General features: G+C 50.9%; 12 non-coding genes across 12 annotated transcripts; all 12 read right to left on the bottom strand.

Annotated features, from left to right (window-relative positions):
- Window positions 1-2,127: 2,127 nt before the first annotated feature.
- LOC148996601 (U1 spliceosomal RNA) lies at window positions 2,128-2,292 on the bottom strand. Its single transcript, XR_016150396.1, has one exon. It is a non-coding gene; the product is annotated as a U1 spliceosomal RNA (small nuclear RNA).
- Window positions 2,293-2,621: 329 nt separating this feature from the next.
- On the bottom strand, window positions 2,622-2,812 carry LOC148996600 (U2 spliceosomal RNA). The gene has a single exon (XR_016148618.1). It is a non-coding gene; the product is annotated as a U2 spliceosomal RNA (small nuclear RNA).
- Window positions 2,813-3,922: 1,110 nt separating this feature from the next.
- Window positions 3,923-4,087, bottom strand: LOC148996599 (U1 spliceosomal RNA). Its single transcript, XR_016150395.1, has one exon. It is a non-coding gene; the product is annotated as a U1 spliceosomal RNA (small nuclear RNA).
- Window positions 4,088-4,416: 329 nt separating this feature from the next.
- LOC148996598 (U2 spliceosomal RNA) lies at window positions 4,417-4,607 on the bottom strand. Its single transcript, XR_016148555.1, has one exon. It is a non-coding gene; the product is annotated as a U2 spliceosomal RNA (small nuclear RNA).
- A 1,110-nt stretch (window positions 4,608-5,717) lies between these two features.
- LOC148996597 (U1 spliceosomal RNA) lies at window positions 5,718-5,882 on the bottom strand. The gene has a single exon (XR_016150394.1). It is a non-coding gene; the product is annotated as a U1 spliceosomal RNA (small nuclear RNA).
- A 329-nt stretch (window positions 5,883-6,211) lies between these two features.
- Window positions 6,212-6,402, bottom strand: LOC148996596 (U2 spliceosomal RNA). The gene has a single exon (XR_016148554.1). It is a non-coding gene; the product is annotated as a U2 spliceosomal RNA (small nuclear RNA).
- A 1,114-nt stretch (window positions 6,403-7,516) lies between these two features.
- Window positions 7,517-7,681, bottom strand: LOC148996595 (U1 spliceosomal RNA). Its single transcript, XR_016150393.1, has one exon. It is a non-coding gene; the product is annotated as a U1 spliceosomal RNA (small nuclear RNA).
- Window positions 7,682-8,010: 329 nt separating this feature from the next.
- LOC148996594 (U2 spliceosomal RNA) lies at window positions 8,011-8,201 on the bottom strand. The gene has a single exon (XR_016148551.1). It is a non-coding gene; the product is annotated as a U2 spliceosomal RNA (small nuclear RNA).
- A 1,114-nt stretch (window positions 8,202-9,315) lies between these two features.
- Window positions 9,316-9,480, bottom strand: LOC148996593 (U1 spliceosomal RNA). Its single transcript, XR_016150392.1, has one exon. It is a non-coding gene; the product is annotated as a U1 spliceosomal RNA (small nuclear RNA).
- A 329-nt stretch (window positions 9,481-9,809) lies between these two features.
- Window positions 9,810-10,000, bottom strand: LOC148996592 (U2 spliceosomal RNA). The gene has a single exon (XR_016148550.1). It is a non-coding gene; the product is annotated as a U2 spliceosomal RNA (small nuclear RNA).
- A 1,113-nt stretch (window positions 10,001-11,113) lies between these two features.
- Window positions 11,114-11,278, bottom strand: LOC148996591 (U1 spliceosomal RNA). Its single transcript, XR_016150391.1, has one exon. It is a non-coding gene; the product is annotated as a U1 spliceosomal RNA (small nuclear RNA).
- A 329-nt stretch (window positions 11,279-11,607) lies between these two features.
- On the bottom strand, window positions 11,608-11,798 carry LOC148996590 (U2 spliceosomal RNA). The gene has a single exon (XR_016148548.1). It is a non-coding gene; the product is annotated as a U2 spliceosomal RNA (small nuclear RNA).
- Between the last annotated feature and the right edge of the window lie 1,162 nt (window positions 11,799-12,960).

Below are 12,960 nucleotides of genomic sequence, written 5' to 3'. Positions count from 1 at the left end.
GCTCCGCCCCTATGGCCGCCCGACTTCCTTCCTCCTGCCCACTCCCTGAGGCTGGCTGGGAAATAGAATTTCCCGCCAAAACCTCAGGGACCGCCTCCTCCTTCCTTTGCTCTTTTGTTTGTTCCACATGTGGGGCGGCCATTTTGTTACCTTTCAATTTGTTGGCAAAACTTTTAGGGCAATCTCTGTAGAGATGGTTAGTTTCACCACAAAGATTACACCTTCTGCCAATGGTACATTCTTCAAAAGTATGACCAATTCCTCTACACTTCCCACATGTTAATTCATTGCATGCATCGGCTAAATGCCCCATTCTCCCACACTTTCTGCACAATTTAGGCATTCCTTGATAGTGAATGTAGCCTCTGTTCTCTCCCAACACAATCATTGAAGGTAGGTGTTTCAGGCCCTGGTAGCCCCCGGCGTCTTCCCATTGTTTAATGGGAATTCGCCAGGAGCAATTCCAGATGCCGTCTTCATCTAACACTTTGACTGGTTGCCCCCGAACAGTGCAAAATCTACCCAACCAGACACAAATGTCTTCTCCATTCACAGTTTCATTAAACATCCTGACAATCACGGTTTTAAGTGAATTGTCAGAAAGTTTTTCCACAGTAAACATTGAAAACTGGGCTTTGCATGCATCAAACCTTTGCCAGAATTCAGTTAACAGGGAAGCGCTTTTGAAACTTAAATCAAAACCTTTGTTCAGGGGGAGAGTTACCAAGCAGTTCAAGTCATCAGGTTTAAAATTGAGGGTTTTCTGGATCAGCTTCCTGGAGAAGTCAAGACGTGACAACCCCAGGAGCTTACCATTCACCTCTTTAAATAAAAACCGCACGCTGTGGTGCCTCCGCATGCCGGCACGGGCAGCCGACATGGTGGAGGCACCAACAGCCTAAAACTTAAAACAATAAATAAATAAATAAATAAATAGATAAAAAGGTCTTACCTTAAAACCGAACCGGAATAAAAGCAGCTGGATCAATGTACCTCTCAAAAGTTTGAGGCTCAAGTCACGGAAGGACCCGAGCCGGAAAAACCTCCAAGAGGCGATCGCTGTCTCTACCTTGGGACCAGACACTTGATCTTAGCCAAAAGGCCGAGAAGCGATGACGCAGCGACGCCGAGGCGGGGGAGCCGGCAAAGGCCACGCCCACCTGGGCCGCGGCGAGAGGGTCTAAGGTCGCCGGCAAACAAGCTCAGCTCAGATTGGTTGACACCGAAAATGGATCACAACAGAGTGCACAGCACGACACTCTGGAGTGCAACCTGGGATTTTGGATCATCAACATTCCGCCTTAAAAGTGAGCGGGCGGACCAAAGCGTCCGTGGTAGAGACTTGAAACTCTGAGGGATGGTAGGACCGGCCCGGTACTACAACCTCACCAAGGCTCGCCCCGATCGGCCCCAAGGTGGCGCAAGATGCATGCCTCGGATTGGGTGGTCGCGCTGGCGAGATTTTCGGGTATTTTGGATTTTCTGAAAAACCTACTTTTGCACACTAGTCCTAGGTTTTTTGCCCGATCTGACCCAAACCGGTGCAGAAAGATTCTCTGGAGTCCGACTGCCAACAGGGATCGGGAAACAGTTGGAATTTCCATCCACGTTGGCGACGGTACGCCAAAACGTTGGGGGTGGGCGAGGCGGGCTTTACTTAAACGGCTATAACTCTCCAACGGAATGAGACAATTGCACCCAACTCGGTACACCTGTGTACGGGCTCAGCCCGTGGTCACGTGAAGAGGAATGCGGCGACTGGCCACTTGGTGGCGCTGTAAACAGAAAAAAACACAACATGGGTGGCTGTATATCACGTGACGTTTCACACGCGCACAATGTTTTCATACCACATGATAGAACTCCTCATTCCGAACAACTTTGCCTCCAGGACAACTGCTGTGAACTAAGTCGTCCGTCAAATATTGGAGACTATTTGAAGAATTGAGGAGAAAAAAGAAAACCCTCCTCACACAGACCGGTCCTAGACTGTTTCGTATCTCTCGAGCAACCGCCGCAGTTCAACTCTCTGGACTGCCTCTGGATATTGAAGAAGTGGAGAAAAAAAAAAAAAAAAAAGAACCTCAAGTGGAGCTTTAACAATCTGCCCTTTTAACCAGTGTTGTCCAGGGGAGAGCGCGAACGCAGTCCCCCACTACCATAAATTATGCAGTCGAGATTCCCACATTTGGGGAATTCGCAGGGGTCAGCACAACCCAGAGTGCAATGGCCGAGCCTCGCCCTGGGTGAACCACCTTCCTGATCATGGTGTCTCCCCTGCCAGGTAAGTATGAATTCCCAGGCCTTCAGTCAGAAGCACCCTGTCCCTCTCCCCAATCCTCACCAGCGGTTTGCCAGTCAAAAAAGGGGCTTTTTTTTTTTTTGCACGCTCCGCATCCGGCTCCATGAGCCATAAATGTACATAATGCGCCGTCCCCGAATAGTGGATGGATCAGATGTTAAACTGACAGAGGAACAGGGGTTCATTTTTGTCTTGTTTTTACACCACAATTCTACCCAGGCTAGTATAGCACATGATCACCTACAACACCCACTCACACTAGCTCCATTATCACCTTCTGCCACACAAGACCACTACAACTCTTTCATTGAACACTTTAGGAGGGTGCACCGTTCCCAGAAGTACTGCAATACCGGGTCGATGCGTGGAGTGGACGGAGCAAGCCCCTATTCCATCTCCCAGGACCAAAAATCAATTTAACATGTGGTGCCCGGGTAGGGCACGTATCAGATATTAAACTGATAAGAACAGATACTACACTTGATCTTAGCCAAAAGGCCGAGAAGCGATGACGCAGCGACGCCGAGGCGGGGGAGCCGGCAAAGGCCACGCCCACCTGGGCCGCGGCGAGAGGGTCTAAGGTCGCCGGCAAACAAGCTCAGCTCAGATTGGTTGACACCGAAAATGGATCACAACAGAGTGCACAGCACGACACTCTGGAGTGCAACCTGGGATTTTGGATCATCAACATTCCGCCTTAAAAGTGAGCGGGCGGACCAAAGCGTCCGTGGTAGAGACTTGAAACTCTGAGGGATGGTAGGACCGGCCCGGTACTACAACCTCACCAAGGCTCGCCCCGATCGGCCCCAAGGTGGCGCTGCAGCGATCAAAAGTACGAAATGGCTCGTAACTCCTCGACCGTCGGACGCAGACCCAAGTGTCTTACATCACCGGAATCCTTGGCTCGAGCCGAACAAGATGCATGCCTCGGATTGGGTGGTCGCGCTGGCGAGATTTTCGGGTATTTTGGATTTTCTGAAAAACCTACTTTTGCACACTAGTCCTAGGTTTTTTGCCCGATCTGACCCAAACCGGTGCAGAAAGATTCTCTGGAGTCCGACTGCCAACAGGGATCGGGAAACAGTTGGAATTTCCATCCACGTTGGCGACGGTACGCCAAAACGTTGGGGGTGGGCGAGGCGGGCTTTACTTAAACGGCTATAACTCTCCAACGGAATGAGACAATTGCACCCAACTCGGTACACCTGTGTACGGGCTCAGCCCGTGGTCACGTGAAGAGGAATGCGGCGACTGGCCACTTGGTGGCGCTGTAAACAGAAAAAAACACAACATGGGTGGCTGTATATCACGTGACGTTTCACACGCGCACAATGTTTTCATACCACATGATAGAACTCCTCATTCCGAACAACTTTGCCTCCAGGACAACTGCTGTGAACTAAGTCGTCCGTCAAATATTGGAGACTATTTGAAGAATTGAGGAGAAAAAAGAAAACCCTCCTCACACAGACCGGTCCTAGACTGTTTCGTATCTCTCGAGCAACCGCCGCAGTTCAACTCTCTGGACTGCCTCTGGATATTGAAGAAGTGGAGAAAAAAAAAAAAAAAAAAGAACCTCAAGTGGAGCTTTAACAATCTGCCCTTTTAACCAGTGTTGTCCAGGGGAGAGCGCGAACGCAGTCCCCCACTACCATAAATTATGCAGTCGAGATTCCCACATTTGGGGAATTCGCAGGGGTCAGCACAACCCAGAGTGCAATGGCCGAGCCTCGCCCTGGGTGAACCACCTTCCTGATCATGGTGTCTCCCCTGCCAGGTAAGTATGAATTCCCAGGCCTTCAGTCAGAAGCACCCTGTCCCTCTCCCCAATCCTCACCAGCGGTTTGCCAGTCAAAAAAGGGGCTTTTTTTTTTTTTGCACGCTCCGCATCCGGCTCCATGAGCCATAAATGTACATAATGCGCCGTCCCCGAATAGTGGATGGATCAGATGTTAAACTGACAGAGGAACAGGGGTTCATTTTTGTCTTGTTTTTACACCACAATTCTACCCAGGCTAGTATAGCACATGATCACCTACAACACCCACTCACACTAGCTCCATTATCACCTTCTGCCACACAAGACCACTACAACTCTTTCATTGAACACTTTAGGAGGGTGCACCGTTCCCAGAAGTACTGCAATACCGGGTCGATGCGTGGAGTGGACGGAGCAAGCCCCTATTCCATCTCCCAGGACCAAAAATCAATTTAATATGTGGTGCCCGGGTAGGGCACGTATCAGATATTAAACTGATAAGAACAGATACTACACTTGATCTTAGCCAAAAGGCCGAGAAGCGATGACGCAGCGACGCCGAGGCGGGGGAGCCGGCAAAGGCCACGCCCACCTGGGCCGCGGCGAGAGGGTCTAAGGTCGCCGGCAAACAAGCTCAGCTCAGATTGGTTGACACCGAAAATGGATCACAACAGAGTGCACAGCACGACACTCTGGAGTGCAACCTGGGATTTTGGATCATCAACATTCCGCCTTAAAAGTGAGCGGGCGGACCAAAGCGTCCGTGGTAGAGACTTGAAACTCTGAGGGATGGTAGGACCGGCCCGGTACTACAACCTCACCAAGGCTCGCCCCGATCGGCCCCAAGGTGGCGCTGCAGCGATCAAAAGTACGAAATGGCTCGTAACTCCTCGACCGTCGGACGCAGACCCAAGTGTCTTACATCACCGGAATCCTTGGCTCGAGCCGAACAAGATGCATGCCTCGGATTGGGTGGTCGCGCTGGCGAGATTTTCGGGTATTTTGGATTTTCTGAAAAACCTACTTTTGCACACTAGTCCTAGGTTTTTTGCCCGATCTGACCCAAACCGGTGCAGAAAGATTCTCTGGAGTCCGACTGCCAACAGGGATCGGGAAACAGTTGGAATTTCCATCCACGTTGGCGACGGTACGCCAAAACGTTGGGGGTGGGCGAGGCGGGCTTTACTTAAACGGCTATAACTCTCCAACGGAATGAGACAATTGCACCCAACTCGGTACACCTGTGTACGGGCTCAGCCCGTGGTCACGTGAAGAGGAATGCGGCGACTGGCCACTTGGTGGCGCTGTAAACAGAAAAAAACACAACATGGGTGGCTGTATATCACGTGACGTTTCACACGCGCACAATGTTTTCATACCACATGATAGAACTCCTCATTCCGAACAACTTTGCCTCCAGGACAACTGCTGTGAACTAAGTCGTCCGTCAAATATTGGAGACTATTTGAAGAATTGAGGAGAAAAAAGAAAACCCTCCTCACACAGACCGGTCCTAGACTGTTTCGTATCTCTCGAGCAACCGCCGCAGTTCAACTCTCTGGACTGCCTCTGGATATTGAAGAAGTGGAGAAAAAAAAAAAAAAAAAAGAACCTCAAGTGGAGCTTTAACAATCTGCCCTTTTAACCAGTGTTGTCCAGGGGAGAGCGCGAACGCAGTCCCCCACTACCATAAATTATGCAGTCGAGATTCCCACATTTGGGGAATTCGCAGGGGTCAGCACAACCCAGAGTGCAATGGCCGAGCCTCGCCCTGGGTGAACCACCTTCCTGATCATGGTGTCTCCCCTGCCAGGTAAGTATGAATTCCCAGGCCTTCAGTCAGAAGCACCCTGTCCCTCTCCCCAATCCTCACCAGCGGTTTGCCAGTCAAAAAAGGGGCTTTTTTTTTTTTTGCACGCTCCGCATCCGGCTCCATGAGCCATAAATGTACATAATGCGCCGTCCCCGAATAGTGGATGGATCAGATGTTAAACTGACAGAGGAACAGGGGTTCATTTTTGTCTTGTTTTTACACCACAATTCTACCCAGGCTAGTATAGCACATGATCACCTACAACACCCACTCACACTAGCTCCATTATCACCTTCTGCCACACAAGACCACTACAACTCTTTCATTGAACACTTTAGGAGGGTGCACCGTTCCCAGAAGTACTGCAATACCGGGTCGATGCGTGGAGTGGACGGAGCAAGCCCCTATTCCATCTCCCAGGACCAAAAATCAATTTAATATGTGGTGCCCGGGTAGGGCACGTATCAGATATTAAACTGATAAGAACAGATACTACACTTGATCTTAGCCAAAAGGCCGAGAAGCGATGACGCAGCGACGCCGAGGCGGGGGAGCCGGCAAAGGCCACGCCCACCTGGGCCGCGGCGAGAGGGTCTAAGGTCGCCGGCAAACAAGCTCAGCTCAGATTGGTTGACACCGAAAATGGATCACAACAGAGTGCACAGCACGACACTCTGGAGTGCAACCTGGGATTTTGGATCATCAACATTCCGCCTTAAAAGTGAGCGGGCGGACCAAAGCGTCCGTGGTAGAGACTTGAAACTCTGAGGGATGGTAGGACCGGCCCGGTACTACAACCTCACCAAGGCTCGCCCCGATCGGCCCCAAGGTGGCGCTGCAGCGATCAAAAGTACGAAATGGCTCGTAACTCCTCGACCGTCGGTCGCAGACCCAAGTGTCTTACATCACCGGAATCCTTGGCTCGAGCCGAACAAGATGCATGCCTCGGATTGGGTGGTCGCGCTGGCGAGATTTTCGGGTATTTTGGATTTTCTGAAAAACCTACTTTTGCACACTAGTCCTAGGTTTTTTGCCCGATCTGACCCAAACCGGTGCAGAAAGATTCTCTGGAGTCCGACTGCCAACAGGGATCGGGAAACAGTTGGAATTTCCATCCACGTTGGCGACGGTACGCCAAAACGTTGGGGGTGGGCGAGGCGGGCTTTACTTAAACGGCTATAACTCTCCAACGGAATGAGACAATTGCACCCAACTCGGTACACCTGTGTACGGGCTCAGCCCGTGGTCACGTGAAGAGGAATGCGGCGACTGGCCACTTGGTGGCGCTGTAAACAGAAAAAAACACAACATGGGTGGCTGTATATCACGTGACGTTTCACACGCGCACAATGTTTTCATACCACATGATAGAACTCCTCATTCCGAACAACTTTGCCTCCAGGACAACTGCTGTGAACTAAGTCGTCCGTCAAATATTGGAGACTATTTGAAGAATTGAGGAGAAAAAAGAAAACCCTCCTCACACAGACCGGTCCTAGACTGTTTCGTATCTCTCGAGCAACCGCCGCAGTTCAACTCTCTGGACTGCCTCTGGATATTGAAAAAGTGGAGAAAAAAAAAAAAAAAAAAAAAAGAACCTCAAGTGGAGCTTTAACAATCTGCCCTTTTAACCAGTGTTGTCCAGGGGAGAGCGCGAACGCAGTCCCCCACTACCATAAATTATGCAGTCGAGATTCCCACATTTGGGGAATTCGCAGGGGTCAGCACAACCCAGAGTGCAATGGCCGAGCCTCGCCCTGGGTGAACCACCTTCCTGATCATGGTGTCTCCCCTGCCAGGTAAGTATGAATTCCCAGGCCTTCAGTCAGAAGCACCCTGTCCCTCTCCCCAATCCTCACCAGCGGTTTGCCAGTCAAAAAAGGGGCTTTTTTTTTTTTTGCACGCTCCGCATCCGGCTCCATGAGCCATAAATGTACATAATGCGCCGTCCCCGAATAGTGGATGGATCAGATGTTAAACTGACAGAGGAACAGGGGTTCATTTTTGTCTTGTTTTTACACCACAATTCTACCCAGGCTAGTATAGCACATGATCACCTACAACACCCACTCACACTAGCTCCATTATCACCTTCTGCCACACAAGACCACTACAACTCTTTCATTGAACACTTTAGGAGGGTGCACCGTTCCCAGAAGTACTGCAATACCGGGTCGATGCGTGGAGTGGACGGAGCAAGCCCCTATTCCATCTCCCAGGACCAAAAATCAATTTAATATGTGGTGCCCGGGTAGGGCACGTATCAGATATTAAACTGATAAGAACAGATACTACACTTGATCTTAGCCAAAAGGCCGAGAAGCGATGACGCAGCGACGCCGAGGCGGGGGAGCCGGCAAAGGCCACGCCCACCTGGGCCGCGGCGAGAGGGTCTAAGGTCGCCGGCAAACAAGCTCAGCTCAGATTGGTTGACACCGAAAATGGATCACAACAGAGTGCACAGCACGACACTCTGGAGTGCAACCTGGGATTTTGGATCATCAACATTCCGCCTTAAAAGTGAGCGGGCGGACCAAAGCGTCCGTGGTAGAGACTTGAAACTCTGAGGGATGGTAGGACCGGCCCGGTACTACAACCTCACCAAGGCTCGCCCCGATCGGCCCCAAGGTGGCGCTGCAGCGATCAAAAGTACGAAATGGCTCGTAACTCCTCGACCGTCGGTCGCAGACCCAAGTGTCTTACATCACCGGAATCCTTGGCTCGAGCCGAACAAGATGCATGCCTCGGATTGGGTGGTCGCGCTGGCGAGATTTTCGGGTATTTTGGATTTTCTGAAAAACCTACTTTTGCACACTAGTCCTAGGTTTTTTGCCCGATCTGACCCAAACCGGTGCAGAAAGATTCTCTGGAGTCCGACTGCCAACAGGGATCGGGAAACAGTTGGAATTTCCATCCACGTTGGCGACGGTACGCCAAAACGTTGGGGGTGGGCGAGGCGGGCTTTACTTAAACGGCTATAACTCTCCAACGGAATGAGACAATTGCACCCAACTCGGTACACCTGTGTACGGGCTCAGCCCGTGGTCACGTGAAGAGGAATGCGGCGACTGGCCACTTGGTGGCGCTGTAAACAGAAAAAAACACAACATGGGTGGCTGTATATCACGTGACGTTTCACACGCGCACAATGTTTTCATACCACATGATAGAACTCCTCATTCCGAACAACTTTGCCTCCAGGACAACTGCTGTGAACTAAGTCGTCCGTCAAATATTGGAGACTATTTGAAGAATTGAGGAGAAAAAAGAAAACCCTCCTCACACAGACCGGTCCTAGACTGTTTCGTATCTCTCGAGCAACCGCCGCAGTTCAACTCTCTGGACTGCCTCTGGATATTGAAGAAGTGGAGAAAAAAAAAAAAAAAAAAAAAAGAACCTCAAGTGGAGCTTTAACAATCTGCCCTTTTAACCAGTGTTGTCCAGGGGAGAGCGCGAACGCAGTCCCCCACTACCATAAATTATGCAGTCGAGATTCCCACATTTGGGGAATTCGCAGGGGTCAGCACAACCCAGAGTGCAATGGCCGAGCCTCGCCCTGGGTGAACCACCTTCCTGATCATGGTGTCTCCCCTGCCAGGTAAGTATGAATTCCCAGGCCTTCAGTCAGAAGCACCCTGTCCCTCTCCCCAATCCTCACCAGCGGTTTGCCAGTCAAAAAAGGGGCTTTTTTTTTTTTTGCACGCTCCGCATCCGGCTCCATGAGCCATAAATGTACATAATGCGCCGTCCCCGAATAGTGGATGGATCAGATGTTAAACTGACAGAGGAACAGGGGTTCATTTTTGTCTTGTTTTTACACCACAATTCTACCCAGGCTAGTATAGCACATGATCACCTACAACACCCACTCACACTAGCTCCATTATCACCTTCTGCCACACAAGACCACTACAACTCTTTCATTGAACACTTTAGGAGGGTGCACCGTTCCCAGAAGTACTGCAATACCGGGTCGATGCGTGGAGTGGACGGAGCAAGCCCCTATTCCATCTCCCAGGACCAAAAATCAATTTAATATGTGGTGCCCGGGTAGGGCACGTATCAGATATTAAACTGATAAGAACAGATACTACACTTGATCTTAGCCAAAAGGCCGAGAAGCGATGACGCAGCGACGCCGAGGCGGGGGAGCCGGCAAAGGCCACGCCCACCTGGGCCGCGGCGAGAGGGTCTAAGGTCGCCGGCAAACAAGCTCAGCTCAGATTGGTTGACACCGAAAATGGATCACAACAGAGTGCACAGCACGACACTCTGGAGTGCAACCTGGGATTTTGGATCATCAACATTCCGCCTTAAAAGTGAGCGGGCGGACCAAAGCGTCCGTGGTAGAGACTTGAAACTCTGAGGGATGGTAGGACCGGCCCGGTACTACAACCTCACCAAGGCTCGCCCCGATCGGCCCCAAGGTGGCGCTGCAGCGATCAAAAGTACGAAATGGCTCGTAACTCCTCGACCGTCGGTCGCAGACCCAAGTGTCTTACATCACCGGAATCCTTGGCTCGAGCCGAACAAGATGCATGCCTCGGATTGGGTGGTCGCGCTGGCGAGATTTTCGGGTATTTTGGATTTTCTGAAAAACCTACTTTTGCACACTAGTCCTAGGTTTTTTGCCCGATCTGACCCAAACCGGTGCAGAAAGATTCTCTGGAGTCCGACTGCCAACAGGGATCGGGAAACAGTTGGAATTTCCATCCACGTTGGCGACGGTACGCCAAAACGTTGGGGGTGGGCGAGGCGGGCTTTACTTAAACGGCTATAACTCTCCAACGGAATGAGACAATTGCACCCAACTCGGTACACCTGTGTACGGGCTCAGCCCGTGGTCACGTGAAGAGGAATGCGGCGACTGGCCACTTGGTGGCGCTGTAAACAGAAAAAAACACAACATGGGTGGCTGTATATCACGTGACGTTTCACACGCGCACAATGTTTTCATACCACATGATAGAACTCCTCATTCCGAACAACTTTGCCTCCAGGACAACTGCTGTGAACTAAGTCGTCCGTCAAATATTGGAGACTATTTGAAGAATTGAGGAGAAAAAAGAAAACCCTCCTCACACAGACCGGTCCTAGACTGTTTCGTATCTCTCGAGCAACCGCCGCAGTTCAACTCTCTGGACTGCCTCTGGATATTGAAGAAGTGGAGAAAAAAAAAAAAAAAAAAAAAGAACCTCAAGTGGAGCTTTAACAATCTGCCCTTTTAACCAGTGTTGTCCAGGGGAGAGCGCGAACGCAGTCCCCCACTACCATAAATTATGCAGTCGAGATTCCCACATTTGGGGAATTCGCAGGGGTCAGCACAACCCAGAGTGCAATGGCCGAGCCTCGCCCTGGGTGAACCACCTTCCTGATCATGGTGTCTCCCCTGCCAGGTAAGTATGAATTCCCAGGCCTTCAGTCAGAAGCACCCTGTCCCTCTCCCCAATCCTCACCAGCGGTTTGCCAGTCAAAAAAGGGGCTTTTTTTTTTTTTGCACGCTCCGCATCCGGCTCCATGAGCCATAAATGTACATAATGCGCCGTCCCCGAATAGTGGATGGATCAGATGTTAAACTGACAGAGGAACAGGGGTTCATTTTTGTCTTGTTTTTACACCACAATTCTACCCAGGCTAGTATAGCACATGATCACCTACAACACCCACTCACACTAGCTCCATTATCACCTTCTGCCACACAAGACCACTACAACTCTTTCATTGAACACTTTAGGAGGGTGCACCGTTCCCAGAAGTACTGCAATACCGGGTCGATGCGTGGAGTGGACGGAGCAAGCCCCTATTCCATCTCCCAGGACCAAAAATCAATTTAATATGTGGTGCCCGGGTAGGGCACGTATCAGATATTAAACTGATAAGAACAGATACTACACTTGATCTTAGCCAAAAGGCCGAGAAGCGATGACGCAGCGACGCCGAGGCGGGGGAGCCGGCAAAGGCCACGCCCACCTGGGCCGCGGCGAGAGGGTCTAAGGTCGCCGGCAAACAAGCTCAGCTCAGATTGGTTGACACCGAAAATGGATCACAACAGAGTGCACAGCACGACACTCTGGAGTGCAACCTGGGATTTTGGATCATCAACATTCCGCCTTAAAAGTGAGCGGGCGGACCAAAGCGTCCGTGGTAGAGACTTGAAACTCTGAGGGATGGTAGGACCGGCCCGGTACTACAACCTCACCAAGGCTCGCCCCGATCGGCCCCAAGGTGGCGCTGCAGCGATCAAAAGTACGAAATGGCTCGTAACTCCTCGACCGTCGGTCGCAGACCCAAGTGTCTTACATCACCGGAATCCTTGGCTCGAGCCGAACAAGATGCATGCCTCGGATTGGGTGGTCGCGCTGGCGAGATTTTCGGGTATTTTGGATTTTCTGAAAAACCTACTTTTGCACACTAGTCCTAGGTTTTTTGCCCGATCTGACCCAAACCGGTGCAGAAAGATTCTCTGGAGTCCGACTGCCAACAGGGATCGGGAAACAGTTGGAATTTCCATCCACGTTGGCGACGGTACGCCAAAACGTTGGGGGTGGGCGAGGCGGGCTTTACTTAAACGGCTATAACTCTCCAACGGAATGAGACAATTGCACCCAACTCGGTACACCTGTGTACGGGCTCAGCCCGTGGTCACGTGAAGAGGAATGCGGCGACTGGCCACTTGGTGGCGCTGTAAACAGAAAAAAACACAACATGGGTGGCTGTATATCACGTGACGTTTCACACGCGCACAATGTTTTCATACCACATGATAGAACTCCTCATTCCGAACAACTTTGCCTCCAGGACAACTGCTGTGAACTAAGTCGTCCGTCAAATATTGGAGACTATTTGAAGAATTGAGGAGAAAAAAGAAAACCCTCCTCACACAGACCGGTCCTAGACTGTTTCGTATCTCTCGAGCAACCGCCGCAGTTCAACTCTCTGGACTGCCTCTGGATATTGAAGAAGTGGAGAAAAAAAAAAAAAAAAAAAGAACCTCAAGTGGAGCTTTAACAATCTGCCCTTTTAACCAGTGTTGTCCAGGGGAGAGCGCGAACGCAGTCCCCCACTACCATAAATTATGCAGTCGAG

Source organism: Pimephales promelas, chromosome 2, assembly GCF_988280905.1.
Source record: "Pimephales promelas chromosome 2, fPimPro1.hap1.1, whole genome shotgun sequence".
NCBI lineage: Eukaryota > Metazoa > Chordata > Actinopteri > Cypriniformes > Leuciscidae > Pimephales > Pimephales promelas.
Note: the sequence above shows the minus strand (reverse complement) of the source record. Positions and strands in the feature narration are given on the sequence as shown.